Source organism: Camelus ferus, chromosome 10 (assembly GCF_009834535.1).
Source record: "Camelus ferus isolate YT-003-E chromosome 10, BCGSAC_Cfer_1.0, whole genome shotgun sequence".
NCBI lineage: Eukaryota > Metazoa > Chordata > Mammalia > Artiodactyla > Camelidae > Camelus > Camelus ferus.
This window is the reverse complement of record NC_045705.1, coordinates 12,296,285-12,317,855: the sequence shown is the minus strand read 5'-3', so window position 1 is coordinate 12,317,855 and position 21,571 is coordinate 12,296,285. Positions and strand designations below refer to the sequence as shown.

General features: G+C 40.0%; 1 protein-coding gene across 1 annotated transcript in view; it reads right to left on the bottom strand.

The window, feature by feature from the left end:
* Positions 1 to 21,571, bottom strand: part of LOC116666325 (protocadherin Fat 3-like) — a 278,718-nt gene that overhangs the window by 234,974 nt on the left and 22,173 nt on the right. The window lies entirely within an intron of this gene.

Sequence of the window (21,571 nt, the reverse complement as noted above, 5' to 3'; positions counted from 1 at the left end):
AAGAAAAGAGCTGATTTTGCATTCCATTCCAGCTCATCACGTTAAAAACACCTGAATACATCCATTTTTTAATTTCTCCTAAGCCAAATAAAAGGCTGAAATGGAAAAAAAAATATTGATTTCAAACCAGAGTCTCTTTACTGTAACCAAAACCTCCCTTGAAAATGTCTCTTTTTCTCCTCCCTTCCTTAAAAGGAAGAAAATTGTAAGCTGGAACACTGCTTACCAAGGGGTATATTTTGTGCATGCTTCTAAATGTCAGAAGTTTTCTAAAGCCAAGGGTAACTTATATTTTACTCAATTCTGTATGGATGCCTGGGGAAATATGTAAAACATTAATCAGGGTAACCACAATTGTATACTTATCATCTGAACGGAAAAGAAATATATACTGAAGAGCAACCAGAGATTAAAATTAAGTTAGTAGAGCATCTGAAAGCTCAATTAGCTTCTATGCAGGAAAAAAAAAAAAAAGTTTTAACAAAATGCGAGGGAGGATGGTCAAATTATAGTCTCAAGGAAAATTTACTTTTTAAAATGTTAAGAAGAGAAATTCTACATTAATTTCTTTTACAACTGGCATACGTGTTGAAACTTTTCCAAGTTAAGTAGTGTAATATATTGGAAAGATCACTGTTTAGGGGAGTAAGATACCTGGGTTTTAGTCCAGTCCCTTTATCACTAACTAGTTGAATGGACTTTACTTGGGGTAGTAGAAAGAGCATAGGCCCTGACACTAGACAGATCTAAATTCAAAACTCATCTCTCTCATCTGTCTTGTGCTGTGTTTCCCTGGGCAAGCTCCTTAACCTCTCTGAGTATGAGTTTCCCAATATGTGAAATAGGGATAATAGTTATCACTTGAGGCTAAGATGAAATAAGTTAGTGATCTCAAGTGATCAGCACAGAGCTGGTACCAGGATTTGTTCTCCTTCCTTGTTTTCCCTGAATTGAGGAGCTTTGTTTTGTTTTTTTCTTTAATGAAGGACTTAGGGCAAATAACTAAATTCCCTTAATGCTCTAAAAGCCTATAATGTTAGGAATGTACACTGAAGGAAGAAGGGCCTCAATTTTCAGTAATTTAAGCACCTTCATGAGGAAGTGCTACTTCATTCAATCTGAAGAACCGGCTCCCCAAATCCTGACAAATAAGTGCTGATCTATGTCATTATGCAAAGAACGTGCCCTTATACAGTCCCATTAAAAGATTTTCATAAACTCCATCACTGAAGAATTTCAAGATTCTTTTATTATGTTGAGGTACTTTCCCTCTGTGTCCACTTTCTGGAGAGTTTTCATCATAAATGGATGTTGAATTTTATCAAAAGCTTTTTCTGCATCTATTAAGCTGATCATAATGGATTTTACCCTACAATTTATTAATGTGGTGTATCACACTGATTGATGTTTGGACACTGAAAAATCCTTTCATCCCTGAGATAAATCCCACTTGATCATGGGGTATAATTCTTTTAATGTATTGTTGGATTCGATTCCCTTGAACAATGAAGGAGTTGGGGCACCTCTGCACAGTCCAAAATCCATGCATAACTTATAGTTGGCCCTCCATATATGAGGTTCCTCCACACCTGTGGTTCTGCATTGGTGGATTCAACCATTTGCAGATCATGGAGCAAAAAACAGTATTTACTGTTGAAAAAAATCCAAGTGTAAGTGGACTCTCACTGTGTTAGTCAAGGGTCAACTTTATCTCTAAATAAATAATGTTAACCAATAGCTTCTGTTGAGAACTTTCAGAACTAAACATTCCATGTTTACCTCCCTTTTAATATACTTCCAGATAAAACTACATTTTAACCACTTAATCAAAGGATATAAAAACAGACAGGAGGTGAGAAGTATTATTGGTAGATCTATTTTGGGGGGATCATTTGCCATCGCCATCATTGCTTTTTTCCATATTTCCAAGCCCTTCAGCTGCTCCTTCCTCAAAGTAATTGCTCCTAAACTCCCACTCTTGACTCAAGGACCTGCCCTAAATTCTGTCCACCTTCAGGCTGCTAAGGGGACTTTTAGCTTTTGTGTCCTCCTTTCCCTGAGCCTGACCAAACATATCCATCATATTTTTTCCTATACTTAGGATTAACTAGAACGACTTAACTTATTAGATTTCTGGTAGGAGTTTTCAGCATTTACTTAGAAATTCTTTACAGACATGAAAGAATAAGCACTGTTTTCATCTTAAACAGTGTAGGTACATACAAAAAAGAATGAGTTTTCTGCCCCATTTCTCTCATCCTGAACATGTAATATGATAAATTCATGAAGGCCAAGTACGTTTGTTTTCCAGTAAACATCTTCAGTAAATGAAGAGGTACAAAGCACGGGCTTGATGGGACCTTAGGGAGCCATGGCTGGTGACAAGAAAGACACTGTCAGGCAGGCAGCCCTTCAACGCCCTTCCACACGAGAGGGGAGCAGTGGCCAAGTCCAAGTTCTTCTGGAAGATTTCTCTCAGCATCAGTGCAAGGCAGCACACAGACACGAGCCAATGGGCCATTTGCTTCTGGACTGTAACTCCATGGGGGACAAGCCAGAGTTAACTAATAATCGTGGGGCATGAGTCACAGAGAGTGAAATCATCAGATGAAATCAGAAGAGGTACCCAAAGAGCAGACCCGAATTTTCCCATGGGGTTTCCATAAAACCTCTGGCAAATCATCACGCTACAGATAAAAGATACGCTCTCTCTACAAAACAGAACTACAAGTGAGGTGAGTCTCTACAAACAATTCATGCTACCCCTGAGCAGAGGGCTTTCAACCAGAGGGTGGGCGAAAAGGTTTTCTCAGCCACCACCCTCCAGGCAGAGCAGGCTGAGGCTGTCAGGGTGGAAAGGGACATGCATTTCTCCAAGGCGAAATGTTGTAATAAATTCCCTAATATAAAGTATACCCACTAGAGTTAATAAAGGCATGAAAGCACCCTAGATTACACTTAATTTTCTGACACAGACAGTGATAAAAGCTGAAAAGTACCTATCAACTGAGGCCACACAGCTCAATATACCTCCCTAATGACATTTTATTAAGCAGGATTTGTACGTGTCAAACATGGAATAAATAACATTTTTGGATCTTGAATTCCCGCCCATACTGAGAGAAAATATAGTTTCTCATAATTTTTCATTGTGAGGCTAGGTTCTCAAACCAGAGGATGAAATGAACAGCATGAATTGCTCAGAGAGCTACATGGATGAATTTTGAAAAGAAATGTAGTTTATTTATTACCCCCTTTCTCTTAATGAAAACTCGAACGTGTATACACACACACACACACACACACACACACACACATATATATTTTATTTATTTTTTTTTTAAAGAAGCATTTAGAACCTGAGCTCAATCTCCTTCCAGGCTCAAGACTTGGAGGAAACTATTATAGATCATGTCTTATGTTCAATAATAAAAAAAGTAGTTATTGAAACCATCATTTTAGTTGGGACAAATATTCAAGATAATCTGAAAAAATGAGAGGAAATGATGGCAGGAAAGGGGAAGGAAGAAGCGAGGAGAGGGAAAAATAAGCCGGGAGCCTGCTGCCCCTCCCCCAGTACGAGCCACTCTCCAGGGAGTCTTCCCAGCACCAGAGGCCTTGCCCACTCAGAGAATGTGGGGTACCATGTTGTCTTCTCCTACTTACCCATCCGTCTCTCCCATGAGGCTGGGGCTCTATGAAGACAGAAAAAGAGGTCTGTCCCAGGTTTATGTGCAGCTCCCAACACAGTGCCTGGCACTTGGTCGATGCAGGAGGGTAGAGAAGGAAGGAGGAAAGAAGAATGGAGAGGAGGTAAGGAGAGGATGTATGAAAGCACGAGGCAGTGAGTTGTACTTTTAAAAACCTTAAAAAAAAAAAAAAACTTCTTAACAATGTTTATTGTTAGCCTAGTGGAGCAAAAGCTAGTATGTCTGCAAACTTTCAAATAAATATAGGGTTTCAGCGCCTAGATCGCTCAGAAATTGCTGAATCATCTACAGTTATTTGATTCTTTAGTGGTGCTCTTAAAGACCCCAAGTGGTTCCCAAAGAAGGGACCCCAAGACAAAAAAGCCCCAGGGAGCCTATGGTAATTTCTAGACTCTTGGCTTCGCAATTGTCTTGTTTTTACCCTTCTGCTGTTTTTTTCTTTATTGAATGCCAAGAAAGTCCCCCACAGAATATGCACAGAATGAAGTCCTTACCATCTATAAACGGGTGCCCTGGTATCTGAATCTGAATCCTCTTTACCCAAAGAGATTTAGATTTCAAATCCAAGTTGAAATAAATACGTGCTAATCTTTGAATGAGAACAGTAAGGAAAGATGTCTAATCTCTCTTCATAGTTGCCCTTAAGAAAAGATGTCAGCATAGCCTAGTGACAGCCAAGCTGAGTTCCAATACCTCCCCCACTAGGAGCTGGGAATGAAAGAGAGAAACAGTTGTACAGCTCTGAAGAAATATGGCTAGTGTCTTCCTCACTTCCTTGTCTTTGTAATATGAAGTCAGAAAATATGAAATGCAAACTTAAGCAATATTCAAGCTGCATGTGTTTATACTCAAAAAAAAAAAAAAAGAAAATGAAAATATTTCTCTTGTCATAGCAACCTGGATTCACCCATGATAAGTGTATGGTATGTGACTGTGGTCACTCTGAATTACTAGTTAAGCTCCCTCTAAATGTATAGTTTGTTCTACAGGACAAGGGGCAGGGATGACTTTAATGTCCTTAGAACAATCCAAGACTGGTTTCTACAATTTAACAATTTCAATACATATTTACTTACACTACAGAGAACCATTTTCATGTTTTGTTCTTCATATGTGAAAACCAACACGATGAGTCCCACTCTCCTGAAATGGGTAGCACAAGGAAACAAGGCACAAAATTTGAGTCTCCAGTTGTTCCAGATTCAAATCCAAAATAAATATTAGCATTAGTGCAACATCCCTTGGCGTGTCATGAGACAAGGAAAAGGTCCTGTTACCCTGGCTTCTATTATTTATCATTTCTATACTTAAACTAGCCAAAATCAACAAAATGACACCTTAAAATACACAAGGCATAACGGTAAAGTCTAAATGAGACTGTGGTCTTGGCAGTGCTTGGTCAGCAGCTCAAACGTAACTATGCACCTACAGTACTTAACCACTCTGCAGCTCAGTTTCTCAGTCTGTAAAACGGAGGCAATGATGCACACCTTGCAGAACTTCTCTAAGCATTGCCCCTCCAGGACAGTGCCCAGAACACAGTGGCTGTCCAGGATATGCTGGCTTTCTTTCCTTTTATGAACTGATACCAAATGCAGATCCCTGCCTCTGGGGGCCTTAGAAAAGTAAGTCAAGATGAAAAAACAGAGAAAAGATTAAAAGCAATACAAAGTAGGATATGATCAACGCTAGCAGATGATAAATTGAGGAAATATTTTATCATTTGTTCATTTGTAAGCATTTAGAATTAAAAATTAAAATTATAACACACATAAGACTTACATTCGAATGTCACACGTACCATACCACATTTTAGCATAAGTAGAATTAATTTTACCTAGCAGATCCAGTCTTCACACATTGTGTAGACAAGAGGAAGATTTTAGAGGAAGGATAAATAGTGTTTTGCAAACCCTTCCAATCTTTATAAAGCAATGAGATGGTTATTACTCCCACAGCATTGATGATATGAAATTTTTCTCAAGAAATCAATTTTCTATTTACAACTGTCTAATGTGACATCATGGTAAATGCTCTCTCTATATATATATAATTCCAGACTGTGATATGACACAAAAACCCAGAGGAAAACCAAGTTAAAGGAATTAAAGAAGAAAATGATGGACGGAGCCTCAAGAAATGTGGGGCACACTGAAGGCCAGCAGGGCCAACACAGAGCTACCCCACCACACACAAATTGTCAGCTCTGCAGCACTGCGCTGCCACCGCTGGGAAAGCCACCAAGGATCAACATTATTAGAGGAAACAACATGGGGGTGGGAGGAATAGCTCAGTGGTACAGCACATGCTTAGCATGCAAGAGGTCCTGGGTTTAATCCCCAGTACCTCCATTAAAAATAAATATATAAGTAAACCTAATTACCTCTTCCCACCAAAAAACAAACAAACAAAAACTGATGCTTAATTAAGTTTTTTTTTTTTAGAAAGAATCAACATAAGATATGGCAACTAGCTACAAAGCGAGAAGGAATAAAAAAGGAAAAGAAGATAAAAGACATAATTGTAAGGGCACTACAGGCCCAAAGAGGAATACTGTATTTCAGTAGCTATTTTGACCAGAGTAACTGTCCGTACTTCTCTATGTTTTGATTATTCTGTTCTTTCTGGGACAGAACTGGCAATCGCCCTTCAGAAGCATATCCAATCACTTGCTTTGCAGCCAGGTGCTATAGATTCAGAAATATGGATACTGCCACCCACCCGCCCCCTTTTCTGGGAACATTTCCTAACCTTAGTCTTATCTCAGTCCCATGTGGAACCTTCTCATTTTCTCAAGAAGGGTGTGTATAAATTCTCAAGTAATTATCAAAGTAAAACTTGTTTCAATTCTTTCATTAAATTATTTGAAATGCATCATGCTCTGCCCATTTATGAAGGACTAGTGCAAGTTCCACTGGATGAGGAAAGGGATTTGTCTAATTTCCTGAGGCTGTGAATGTGTCATCAAAGGGTCTGATGATCTTCTCTGATTTCCAACAAGAAGGACCAGGCCAATGATGCCTTAAAAGTACCTCATAACGGTGCAGCGTCTGAATCCTTCAAATTCTGAGCTAAGGTTTCTTCAGCTGATGGAAGGAGCTGAGTTTGTCAAGTGACTCCTCTGAGCTCAGTAAAAGTGGACATAGACTTTCTCTTTCTATCCAGTCCTCAAAAGAGTCATTGAAACTACTTCTTGACACCTACTGACAAGAAAATATAGGAGAAGGAAAGAGGAGGAATTCTGAAGGCTATTAAAACCACCCATGAGCAGCTATTTCCAGTTGAGGGCAACTAAAGAGGTCTCCTATTCTCTGATCTGTTCAATAGTGGAATTTCCAATTAAATGTTCCTTCTTAGGATGTTCTTATCATTATTCTGTCGTTTCAGATGCCTCTGGTAAGCAAAAGCGAATCTAATAAGGTAGCCTTTATGCAAGTTTCTTTAGGTCACGTGGAAGCAAAATAATGCCTGGGTCCATTTACTCTTACAGAGACTAAAGCATATGATATCACTTATATGTGGAATCCAAAAAAATGACACAAAGAATGTATTTACATAACAAAAACAGACCCACAGACATAGAAAGCAAACATGGTTACCAAGGAGGAAAGAGGTGGGTGGAGGGATAAATTGGGAGTTTGGGAGTTGCAGATACTAACTACTATATATAAAATAGATAAACAACAAGGTCCTACTGTATAGCACAGGGAACTATATTCAGTATCTTGTAATAGCCTATAGTGAAAAAGAATATGAAAAGAATATGAACCCCTATGCTGTACACCAGAAACTAACACAACACTGTAAACTGATGATACTTCAATAAAAAATAAACAAAATAAAACAAAGAAGAAAAAAGTAAAGAAAAAAGCAAATATATAATAAAGAGAAGCAATACAGGAATAAGAAAATCGGGACTTCAAGGGAAAGAGGACAGAATAAGTTTAACTGGATAATTAATTAGAAGGCATTAATTTGGAGAACGCTTAATGAAAGGGAGGGCTAAAATGCCTTGGCATCTAGCCAGCAGGAGTAGGTCAAAGAGCTAGTGCTTTGGAGATGTAAAGTACACTGCCCTCAACTCTCAGTTGTGGCATTATTCTGCTTTTAGAAGGAAATCTTTTGGAAAATCAAGTACTAATACATAAGATATGTAGCCACCAAAGGGTTGGAATAACACATAGGTTTGGAAGCTACAAGACCTTTAGATTGGATATTGTACTGAACTGGGTCCAATTGGTGGCTGCAATTTTGCTGTTCTATTCTGAGCTGGGCTAACATGTCCATAAATAAGAAAACACTCAAATTAAAACACAGAGAGAGCAAGCAAACTAAAGCTTTGTTCTTCAAATACCTCTCCTTAAAGCACAATTCTCAACCCTTGTAAGTATGAGGTCCTTTTAACACCCCGCCCCAAAATAGAGAGGAATCTAGTTTTAATTCATGAAGTCTCCAGGAAGTGCAGGTCTGACACACACTGCAATGACCCCAGAGGTCTGAGACCCCAGGTTGGGGAGAGTTATGTTGAGATATTTTTAAACTGGGCATATTCTTCCATAGCTTTCCCATTTAATGATATGAACTCAGTAAGTGGTTTTCTTGCTTGGATGAATTCGTCCTTACATTCTAAAATTCCTCCCATGAAGACACTGAAATAATTTTGCCTCTGAAAATACTATCTTTTCAAAAATCCCCTGAGTAGAGGGATTTGGGATGATTTATGGCAGCAACACTGATCTGAAGTAGTACACTGTCACAGCATTTTTTAATATGAATAATGATACAGCTCTGTCTTTTTCAGTAACTCTGCCCTATAATAAACTATCACCACACTACCCACAGATAATGATATAACAGTTTTCCCAGCTATTCATATTGCTTAATATCTACAGACAAAAAGCGAATAGGATACCCACTACTTAAGTTATTTTGCTGTCTGTCTGATGTCCTAATACCCCAGCATACCCAGCTTGCAATTCTCAAGATCTTCTCAACTCCTCTATTAAAGGATGTTTTAATGTCCACTTTAACTTTTCAAAGACATGCTGTCTACTACACGTACCCCCTGAGGTACGACCTAAAATGGTAACTACACTGCCTCAACTTTCGGATGACAAGGGACCAGGTGATAGATTGACTTTACAATCTGTTTATTAGAGGCGCATAAAATAGGCTTCCTGGTCTAGATCATGAGTGAGGTAAGTCTAGCTATTTTGATGCCATTCTGTTCCAATTTCATGCCTTACCACTTTAATAACCAAATAAGAAAGCTGATAAGGATTTCTGCTTTTCCTTTTCCATATAGGGCAAAATTTTCAGAGCACCGAGCCAAAACATTTTTTTGTATGTGACCCTCCTGGAAGACAAATAGGAGTCTGAGTTCAAGCACACAAAATGAATACTCTTAACACACACACACACAAACACACACACACACACACACACACACACGTCCCACTTATAAGCTGCTAAATCTGGAACATTCCTAACAGGAAACAAAAACAAAGCTGATGAAGGAAGAGGTCTAACAGGGAAAAAGGCTGTAGCCAAAGGCTGCATCTGCCCAAGCAACCGGGTCACACTGACAGGTTTTGTAAGACGGGTGCTTAGAATTCTGCATGACAGCTGCACAAAGCTCTCCAGCTTCACTTTCCTGCCTCAAAAATAGCAGTTGCTCAGGGTGTAATAGATCCCATCCCTGGGAAGTAACACTGTCTTATCCTTGAAAGACTGGAGGGCAAACTCCAATCCCATCTTAAAAATACCCTAACCCAAGTCTCTGTTCAGCGTCCCTTACATGAAAAATCCCCAGAGGAAAAGGAGATGAAAGCAGGTTGAAAACTTTCTCCTTTAAAACCTTGGGAGGTCATTTAGGTGCCCTCCAGCATTTAAGAAAGCTCAATCCATTAGTTTTCAATGACAGGTCTGGTTCCTTTCCAATTCATTTCAACTCAACAAAATTTCAAGTAACTCAGAAGCTGTAAGATTATTTACAAGTTGTTAGACACACAGAAAGACTCTAGTTCTTGCTGAAGGTTGAGTTTTGAGCACTGAAGTCACCCACCTACACCACCAATCCAACCCACCTACACCACCAATCCAAGGTGGAACTCTTCTTGCGTCTTATAAAAAAGCAAGACAGGAACTGGAAGGTACAGTTCTTTTTTAGCTTGTGATATTCATTACTTGTCCATTAGCACGGGTCTCTTTGGACATTTCAACCCCTCTCCTATTTACTACCCATTGCACAATCAGCCTTGATTATCAACGTGGCCAGTGTAGGTGGCACCCCAAATTATTCAAATTACTGCCATCTTAAGTGTCAAAGGGGGAAACTTCCTCTTCCTGAGCTAATTAACATACTCTTCTGTCATTCATTTAAATTGCATTTTTCTGCCTTAAATGTCAAGAGTCTACATCTTATGTGGAAGCAGCAGTTCAGAAGATTTCCCTATTGCATTTCTTATTCTTCTCTGTTCTTACTTTCTGAGAACGGTTTGAACCATTCCATTCTCTATTTTTCTTAAACAAATAATATCTGGGATGATAAGCCATAAGAAAGACAGACTTCTCCATCTTTAACAGATGCAGAAGCATGCTCAGAGGGGCAAAGCTGCCTGCACAAGATTTCAGGGCTAAGGAAGTATCAGACCAGGATCTGAAAAAAGGCCAGTCTGGCCACTGCTCTTTCCTGCCCAACAACCCCCAACACACATACACATACAATCCTTTCCCACTGATTTCTGTTAATGTCACCATCTTTCTCTTTGTCATCCAAACACTAATCCTTCAGCTTCCCCTAAATCCTTCCAGCTACACTGAATCAGTGGTTCAAGTACTGGTTCTGCTTCCACAAGTTCTGGGTCCCTGGTCTCCATCTCCATCTCACCTGCTCTATCTAGGTCCATCCCCCAGCATCCTCATCCTAACTCGCCTGCTTCGTTTGTGTCTCTTTCTCTGGCCCCGCGTGCCTCCAATCCACTCTGCACACCACAGTGCCTCCAGACAACTCTACCATCACCATGGTTCTCATAATGATGCCAAGATGCTCCTATTTTTACAGCAAAGCCTGGCTGCCCAATGAATAAAGTCCAAGCTCCTTCCCCAATGTTCACAACTATTCAAAATCTGGCTCCGAATGTCTCTCCTCCATACAACCAACTCTCCAATCAAATGAAAGTGTGCACAGTCCCCGGCCAGTCACCGCTGTGCTCCCCAGTCCCGGGCCTCTGCTGATGCTGATGGACCCAGCTGGAACTCCCTTCTCAGCACAGGCAAGACTGTAGCTAATTCAAATGAGCTCTCCCGTGATATCTCAAGCCAGGGGGACATCTCCCTTGTCTGAACCTCACAGCACTCTGATCCCTCAGAGCTCTCGCCATACTATCCCTGGCATTTTCATTTCTTCTGTAAATGACTTACTTCTCCCACTCACGAAAGCAGCGAGTCAGTGTTTGTTTCACATGTGGGTCCATCGGCGGCAACACATTAGGCACAGAGCAAGCACTCACACTTCTTGTTCCGATGAGTGTATTCGAGAATCACAAAGCCTGACTCCCTCTATTGGAGCATATTTATTCTCAAAGCCAAGCACAGTCTTACACACATCGGCCAAAAGTAAAAGTTAGAGAGGTAGGAGAGAGACACTTGGTCATCCTGGGATAATCCGAATAATCATAAAACATGTTAAAATGGAACAGTTATGGGGATGTATCCAGCAGGCGGGAAAACTGAGTTTAATGTTCCTGAGTCCGGATAAAATTTCTAAGCAAGATGGAGGTAGGGGGTGGAGGGTGTTCTGGGTGAAAACTGATTGCACAATGGGCCCCTTGACCAGAAACCCCGGTATGCAAATAGCTAAACCACTGAACAAATACCTCTACATTCCATGGAAAAACAAAGTGCTCAATCATAATTAGATTCTACTGGTCATTAAAATATAGTTCCAGCTACACTCAAAGCAATCTTAAATGGAGGAGAATCTCAGCATTCATCAGTGATTCAACAGAGGAAACAAGGCTACGGGATACGTGAGTTTTCAATCATGCTTCAATCCGGTTTCTCTTGCACATGTCTTTCCGTGCTTGCCTCTGTCCCAGCACACACCCATTCTTCAAAGGCAAGACAGGAGGGCGGGAGTTTACAGTCCTGAAGGGAAATGGAAGAGGTTCAGGTTTCACGCTTTTGTTGTGTGTGGGGTTTTTTTGTTTTAAGTCAATTTTTTCCTTCTTAAAATTTAGAGAGATGGAAAATCCATTAGGTAATTATGGCCAACCCAAGAGACCAATTCAAGCTCGTTCCCCACAGTTCACTCTCCAGCAATTTTCCAGTCCACTTCCCTGGGGAAATGCTAAAGTTGTCTCCCCAACAGCCACTTTCAAATTTAGCCCCAACCTAGTACCACTGCAAAGCTTAAAATGTAAACTTTATAACGAGATCTGAGTTGAAATTGCAAACAGCTATAAAAACCAGGACCTCTTGCTCTTCGCAAGGGGGCAAAACAATCCTAGGCACAAACGGGAAAGATCTTATCAGATTTTCAGGCATTTCTGAGTTAATCTCACCCTAGTGGCTCTCCTCAGCAAGCCTTCACATATGGGAATTTATTTCTTGCTGTTGTCATTTTCAGGAGAAGTGACAACAATCTGAAGCTAGGACGTGGGGTTTTTATTTGGAATTTTACTTTAAGTCGACACCAGAATGGTCAAAATCAGGCTACAGTTTTCTAAAACTCAAAAAGTTAGTAAAAGAGAGAAGCAGAATTTGCTCGCAAACCTAGCACCTGCTGCTAGTGTTACAAAAAACCTGTTTCCCAAGGGCTACGATTAGATAATTAACGGCTTAACTGTGCTCACGAGTACAGCACTGGTACAGGGCAGATCTGGGTTCCAATCCTGGCTCCACAATTGATTAACTATATAATCGCAGACAAATTAAGTGACGCCCTAAACCTCTGTTTCTTAACTATAAAATAGGCATAAGAATACCTACCTCAGAGAACTGTGATGATCCTAACACAACACATAAAAAAATGTTCAGCACAAAACACCCTGTGGCCCAGAGCAAACCCACCGTAAATGTTGATAATAAAAGACATGAATTACTACGAAACCCAAAAAGACCCACAGCACCTTACACTTAGAAAAGGCTTGATTCACACATACCAAGTGACACCTGGTTTTCCTTTTGGTTTGCACTTTGAGTTTCTAATCCTCTATCTCCTTTTTATTTGTTTATCTCCTTGTTTGTTTGTGATATTAACAATCTTAGGTTTGGAGGGATTCCTTTATCTTACGACTGATCGTGTTTTATAATCTTTACAAATGAGTCCCTACAACCTTGCTCTGTTGGAAACTCCTTGACTATAAATTCCAAACGTTTCAAGCATTCCTCTGGCGCTGGGGGAAACCACGAGTGTTTTAACAGTGTGTGTGAACTAACCGTGCACCCTTCCCAGGTGGTCTCCTCTGGATGCCCCTCCTTCCTCCCGGAGCAACGTGCCCCGCTCCATGAAGGAGCTATCTGCCACACCGACACCTGGATGCCGCATCCTTTCAAAGTGAAACTGAGAGTGAAATGACAGCGAAACACAACAGCCAAAGATATGCAGCATCATGGAGCCTCGGGGACAAAATTTACCCATTATCACACTTTCATATCCAGACAAGAAAGACAAGTTTTTGTATTTGGTAGATCAGTTTTTCACAAAAGTTAAGGGTATTGACATCAGCACTCAACATTCTAGTTTTACTGTTGACCTTTGAACAACATGGATTTGAACTGCATGAGTCCACTTGTTTACTTTTTTCAAGAGTAAATATTACAGAGTTACATGAGCCACAGTGGTTTGAATCTGAGGATGCAGAACCTCGGATACAGAGGAAATGTAGGCACCACATATACAGAGAGAAGAGTTATACATGGATTTCCCACCGCACAGTGTGAGTGTCCCTGACCCCCAAGCTGTTCAAGGGTCAACTGTACTTGTTTTTCTCTGCTGTAATGGGGTAGATGTCACCACCATACTTCAATTGCTTGGGCAATGGACGCCTTCTCACACACTCCTGACATCGTTGTGATAGTAAAGGCCTTGTTTGTAACTAGCGACAGTTTGAGATACACATGGCAGTGGAATTTCTCCCTCATTAGTCTTAGAGCACCTGCATTCACACTCACCCCACCCTTCTTGAGCATTCACTATGTGTCCAGCCCCACATCCATAGTCATAAAACTCTAGGAAGTGGGGGATGCTACTACTATCGCCTGTTTACAGAGGAGGACGTTAAGGCACAGAAAGATTAAATTCTCAAAGTCCTAAGAGCTGGGAGTGGCAGAGACAGACTCCATCCAGAGCACCAATGTTGGTAACTACTCTAGTAAACTGTCTCCTTGGTATCCAAGATGCCCACAACAGCTCCTTTTCACTGATAAAAATGTAGAAATCTGATGTTTTCAGTATTCATTCATTCATTCAATATGCTCTTTTCATGAAGTTTCTGTCCAATGGCAGGGACTGTACAAGATAGTTGAGGTTCCAGTCATAAAGAAGACAAACACTGTAGCTGCCGACAAGGCAGCTACTGAGAAATTTTTATTTTAAAAACCCTAATATTAAAATTTATCCAAAGAATGAATACAATTACCAAAGAAAGCCGTAAAGTTAAAAATTATGCAGGCAATTAATTAAAGCCGGGAACATTGCTACCAGTCCGGGAGGACCTTGTGAAAGGCTATATAGCAGAGGGCCCCATCCTGGTCTGGAGGACCAGGGAACACACATCTCTGATGTGGTTGATGGGGCCACTAACTTGAGCTAACTTTAGCTGCAGCGTCTACAAAAGCAAAGTGGCCACTGGATTTGTTTCTGCAACATTTGGATTACTGATTCCAGCCCCATGGAACTGTTCAGCCAATTGCTTTTTTTTTGAATAATACAAGATGGCTGCAAATAAAGGTTCAAAATGTTAACCTTCCTTCCACCTCTCCCTGGCTGTCTGTGTATGCATAAGTTTCTATAAAAATTCAATAGGGTAACATGTCATCAAATGCTTTTTCCAGCCCTAAAATCTCAAGTAGTTCTCTGTTGTCTAGCCTGGGATCCACCACTAGTTTGGAGTTTATCTAAGGCTCCTCCCTATGTAAGGATTTGATATATTGCTTTAATATATTTATATTGCAATGCCCTGTTTTTCTCAATTGCTCTGTGAACAGGGTTAATATTTCTAGCCATTGGGATCACAACTGTTTGAAACTTCCCTTTTACACTATGTCCTTTAAAATCTTTCTAAAATGCATTATTAGAATGTTTTATCTTAGTAACAGTCTGGTGAGTAAAATAAAACTGATCTCTGTCTAACTCAGGATCTTGGATCCTTCTGGGAGATTTCTCAGGATATCAACATTTCTTAAATCTTGTCCCCTTGCCCATATTTGGATGCAGAATGGGGCCCTTGGTGCAGAAGAGATGGTGTAGTTATAATAGATGACAGTGAGCAGGCAGAGTTGTTGGATTTCCATTTTGCCTCCACTTTCCATCTCTCAGCAAAAAGCACACGTACTAGGGAGAAAGGACCAAGGGATAATGTAAGAACCCTTAATCCAGAGCCCACCCAAAGTATGGGCCGTCTTCCTCTGCAATCAGAGAACTGTGCTTTCATCTACTTCAAATCTGGAGCATCCATGGAGGATTTCAGTGTCCAAAAAGGATGCCACTGCTTTACGTGGTTAGAAACCTACCAACACCCGACTGGAATTAGTTCAAGTATCCAAACCCAAACGAATTAAATCTCACAGTGATCTAGGAATTTGCAATGTGATCTCTTCAGTCCCAAATTCATCAGTAGTTGAAGACTGGCAATCTTTCATAAATCCCTTCCAACTTGAGATTCTATAACTCAATGAATCTGTTGTCACCCTGGACCACTTACCTTGGACATTTCTGCAGTGTAAAAAAAAAAAAAAAAAAAAAAAAAAGCCTCACAAAGGCTGACTTTCTTAAAAGCTGTCTCTTAAAAAAAGTACTGGGAAGAAAAAATATGGCTAAATCACAGTTGCAATTTAGTGGTTCTTCCCGTCTAAGAACGGTATTACTTCACATTAAAAGAAAACTGAGTTACTATAAAGAAATGTTCTCTATAAATCTCCAGTCCTGAATAATTACCCTTAAGCTTTCCAGTTGGTTTTCTTTCCAAAGAGCTAATAAATACGTCCTAGGTGCTCTTGGCAAGCAAAAGCACCAGGTCCTATCACATGGAAGAAAAACTCTGAGCAGAAACCAAGGAAATAAGCAGGGAAAACCAGTAAGAATGAAGGGCAATGCTGTTAACTATGAAGTCAGTGTTTCATGTGACAGGTTTAAATATACCAAGGAGAGGGCAGATCCACTGAAGAGAGTGCCCTGCAAGAAGAGAAGGAACCAAATCTGAAGTGAATTGGTGGGGAAAAGGGAAGCAGAAGCGGGAAGCCCTCCAGAAGATGGGGGAGGGGAAGAAAGGGCACAGCCCTTTCATGGTGTGATAGACCAATTTTGCTCCCCCTGAATGGATGTATTACCCAGATCTGCTCAGCAACATGGAACTGGGAGGAGATGCTTCAGCATTACAGGGAGAAACTTGGCCATATTTGTGAAGGTCCTGCCCAGGGCCACTCACTGCCCAAAGGGGATAAAAGACACATCTCCAGGATGCTCCCTGGGCAGTGGAGGAGGGGTGACTTAATCTGTGCAACAAGTCCAGGTGCCTGCAAAATACTGCTTGATCCCAGTAAGAAGGCAGCAGTAGAAGGAAAATATGCAATCATTTTAGAAGAGCAGGAGGTACTTAGGTTTACGTGCTGATCCAGAGTGACAGTCGAATCCCCTGGAAAAAGAAACATGGAATGTTTGTGACTTTCTCCTCCCTCCTCAAAGTTCTCTAGGACAGGAGAGGAGGAGGGAGGTGATGAAAAGATGCCTTCCAGTAGATTCCTCGTGGGGGTTCAGAGACAGACAATTGCTTACTGCTACTGGAAGATTTCCCTGTTACTTGTTTATTCTTTGCCAAGGAAATGGCCCAAGTCAGCAGGACCTAGGAACCTGAAGTGTAGACCCCCCGAGACACTAATGCCCAGCCAGATTTGGGATCCCAAGCTTAGGAAACAACTTTCATACCAGCACACAACTGTGAGAGTCTCAACTGTATGGAGCTTAGAAACTGTGAAAGGAAAGGAAAGGACACACAGTTCCAAAGCTGTGCTTGCAGCCAAGTAAATTCTTTGAGGTGTTCAGTGACTTGATTTAGAGGGAGGCTGTTCTCCCCTTGATGTCATCTCAAAGAAGAACCAGAAGTGCAGGATTCCAAAGAAATGGTCACCAAGTTCTAGGCCGAGCCCTGCAGCTGTTTAACTGTGTCACTTTGCAGCAATACAGTTGGGTAGTGTGGTTGAGAGGGTCCCAGAGGGCAGTTGGATTGGATTCCATGTGACCGACCCAGCGCTGACACACATATGACTCAGGAGAGAGAGCTCTCAAACCCAAGGACTGCACAAAAAGTGGGTCTTGGGCAAACTAGCTAAATTTCTTTTCTGCATTCTTTTCTCTGGCATGTTATTCCTTTCCACAGATAAGCGATTCCACAGGGGCCTTCCAGAAGCTCCACCTAGCCAAGTGGCTTCTGATATTTCATAAAGTGATAACTGTTAAAAATGGAGTCATATACAACCCAAATAAACTAATCACATTTTAAAAAGTAACCAGTGAATTACTTAGGTGGGACTTTCAAGTTTGTGAAAGCAAAATAGGAGGGAAGGTTTTCCAAAGTAAACTGACAGCACTTTGAGCACATCAGTGTGTTTGTGTATACGATCTTTCCAGCTCATAGGCAATTCAAAATGGATAAAAGCAAATCCAGTCAGTCTTGGTTATTAGATATTTTTCCTCTCAAAAAACCATCAATGTCCTGAGGGTAAGACCTTGCCTGTCTTGTTCCCCGTGTATCCCTGGCAGCTTCAGAAAGCCTGGTGCAAAGTAGGCACTCAAATTTCGTATTGATTCAACAAATTAAATTAAAAAGCCACTTTAAATTATAAAATATAATCTGTGGACCAGCCCCCTGCGGATTCATCTTTTTAAAGTTAGATTTCTATTTTGATTAATACTCAAATATGAATTCTTTAAGCACCTCGCCCAAGAAGTAAGAGGTAAGAAAACTAGGACAGAAAAAATATCTGGTTGTGGAAAATCTACCATCAGATCATCACGAGGTAATTTTACTTCAGTAACTTCATTAATTCTTTCCTATTATTTTAAGAATTAAGTACCTCCTTGTCTGTCTAAATTGTAAATTCTAAATGTTCCTAATGAAATTAAGATGAATAACTGGATAAATGCAATTAGTATAACATGGTATATTCTACAGTTCTTAAAGAAAAAACTGTGATCACCAACATACTTTGTTTCCATTACTTACTATGTGTGGAACCATCAACGTTAGCCTCCCTCAGGCTCCAGTTCCTCCTCTACAAAGATGAAAGACAGCAAAGGCCCCAGAGGCCAGAGGTGAGGAAGCTGACATGAGACTATCTATACAGTATCGGCTTTTGATTAACAATGATGCTAATTTTTACGCAACTACTTGAAATGTATTTCATTTCGGTTTTTAGGATTCTAGTTTATGGGGAATTTCTCTGGATCTGTATATTAACTAAAACGGTCTCAAGAAAACACCATGTACTGTAGAACGTGACTAATCCACAGTAAATGTGGCTATCTTTATCACATCCCTTCACTGATATGACTTTCCGTAGCAACATTGTGAGAATTAATGTCAGTTTCCTAAACTAGTGCAAAAGACACACGTATGCCTGTGAGATCTGTTTGCAAACTCCGTGAAGAAAAGACAGCCATTCCCAGAACATTCCATGTCCTCCTCCTGCCTCATCCTCACAGAGAAAACACCAGCAATGGCTCTGACTCGCCACAGTGGAAACTGGTTCACAGCCCTGCTTCTCAAGCCTCAACTGTTTCGCTCTTTCAAAGCACTGTCCTTCAGAATAAGCCTCTTCGCAAATGTGAGGGTTTAGCAGCCTGGAGTTCTTCAGAAGTCAGCTCTATTAATTACAGACAACCTCAATTGCAGTTTTTGCTTTCTTTTTTTCCCTTTTGATGTATTAAACTGGCTGTCAGAAATTAAATTACTTCAGAAAGGAATGACTGAATACCTCCAAACTAAATCAGCTGTTAAAGAATGCCTGGAATACGATTTTTTTTTTTGTTGCTAATGCTGAACTACCAACCTACAAAGTAGAATTCCTCATTATTTAAAAGGACAATGGGTGTTAATATTGTACAACTGCACAGGCCTTTCTAGAAGAGTCTCGCCTGACTGGTTTATATTATAAAAAAACACTTAGACGCCAAAAATAGAAAGCTATCCCTTCAAGGTTCACATCCTAGTTTGCATCAGTAAATAAGAAAAAAAAAATGAATATTTTAGGACTCATCCGTGAAACAAGAAGTTTAAATGTCATATAACTGCTTTATATTATAATCAAAAACACTTCGGTGCTAAAAATAGAAAAAAAATTCTTACAGTATTTGAATATCAGTTGGTAGCCAGAAACAATAAGAAATGGATGTTTTAGGATTCATCCATAAAACAGGAATTTAAAATGTCCATTGCTGAGAGAACAATGAACTTTTTTTCAAGAACTAATAACACTAAACTTCAATTTCTAAGATTTATAAATTTGAAAATTTTAGGAGCAGAAGAGATCACAGGTATCAACTCTTATTCTACTGCAGACATGTAAAAGGTAACCCTCCAAGGCAGATGCAAATCTATTCTATCCTGTACCAGGATTATGGATTTGCAATCAGGTGGGAATATCTGTTGTCATTGCAAGGGTGGCATTTCATTACATAATTAATACTGAATCTTGTTCTTGGTTGTGAAGTCCCTCCAGCTGCTCTAATGACTTCCTCGTGTGCAAGGAGTTTCCATCAAACCCAGGAGGACTGGCTGCGAGCATGCCAGGTTTTTACAAGGTGTTTGCATTGCTTTTAAATCTGGTTCATCATAATGACACTGTCTTTTGATGCTTTTTTCTCTTGCATATGAAGCTGAAAGAGGGAAGATGAAGTTCTTTGTTGCTGTGATTCAAGTATCAATCTTTTCCACTACTCTCAGTCTACACACACAAAAGCCAAGAAGCCTCTTAAAAGAGGGTGATTTATGAACTTGTAAAACCCAAGAAGTCAATCAATATATAATGAAGTAAAGAGAAAAAGAAAGAAAAGCAGGCAGGTGTGACAGACCGGTTGGTCGATGGCAATTACTGACACGTCTGGATTGAAAGCATTCAGTTCACTTACGAAGACCTCCAATTCTGATAAACACTGATTGATGAGTGAGAGACACATTTCAGATTGCACGTGTCTCTGCGTTTTCACTTCTCCTAAGTCACAGGTGGTGGGTCTGTACTTACAAACACAGGCTGCCTTGTTCCAACCTCCCATTCCCCCTCTGATCATCATTTTCATCTCAATTTTTCCCTGCAAGTTCATCTAAGGTGATGATGTTTCTTTCCAGAATGATGTAGCTGTGAAAACGTTCCCATATTTCCTGAGCTAAATGCAGCAGGTACTGTAACTTGCTTTTAAATCATAAATAAGTACTCTAAAATGCCTACCACACCTTGAAATTCAGCCTGAAAATGCTAAAGTGCTTAAATCTAGATGGCCAATTCGCAACGTGGCACAGAATTCGGACTTTAGGATATTCGAGTCCAGCCCCTCACCAGGTCCCTAATTAGGTACACAATCCTGTGAAATTCAGTAGCCCCATCTGAACCTCAGTTGATCTGTTAAGAAAGAAGATTAAATCAGATTCACTCTAAAGTTTCTTCCAGCCCTCATGCTCCATGATTTTTACATCTTTTCTGGCTCACTAATGGAGCTGTGGTGTTAGAATTTACTCTATTCCTCAAGAATTGTCTATCTCATAAACGTTATTTAAACACCAAACTACATGCCTTACCAACATTTACGTGGAAATGTCACTGTCATCCAGTCAGTCTTGAGATACTATATTTGTCTGCCTAGTGCAATCACCGTAGTTTCTCTTTTTTCCAATAGCTCTTATTTCCCACCATAACAATACAAATAAAGTTGGGGGAGAGTTTTAAAAGAAAATTTTCAATTTGTTTTTGATGTTTTAGTTCTGAAAATACTGATGGGTGTCAAGTACAGGGTAAATTTTTCTACACGGATTTAGTCAAAGGGCAAACTTTTATACATTCCAGCAAAATATAGGGTATTCACACCATCTGACAGCTACTCTAATCATCTTTCTCCAACATTCACTACCTTTCCTATTCATATCTTTCCTTTGGTGATTCCAAACTGGAGGGAAAATATGCAAAGGGTAATGACATCTGTATGCGATGTGAAATCTAGTGTGAGATGTGATGATTCAAATACTAAAAAATGATACACTCTTTCAATTCATTTCCTCTGGTTTTTCAACTGATACATGAGAGTATGATATAAATCAAGCCACTGCTATAAAGAAAGAAAAACTTCAAAAACAAAGACAAAATAAAAGCAGTCCTCTTTTCTGTAAGTCAAAGAAAATGGCTGTATAGAAAAAGAGGGGATAAAAGGGAAGCATTGGGACAATATGGAGATACTCCTTTTGAAGTATGAATCCTCTGTGGTGAAACCATTTCCCCATTTCATTGAAACCCTTTTTAAATTTTCATTTAAGTGTTATTTTTATTTGGTTTATTAAGTTATCATACATGAGCTTGTATTTTTTTTTCTTTAATAGGAAGGGATCCAGTTCCTTTTGAGAGGGTAATCTGCAACCAAAAGCTTGAATATAAAA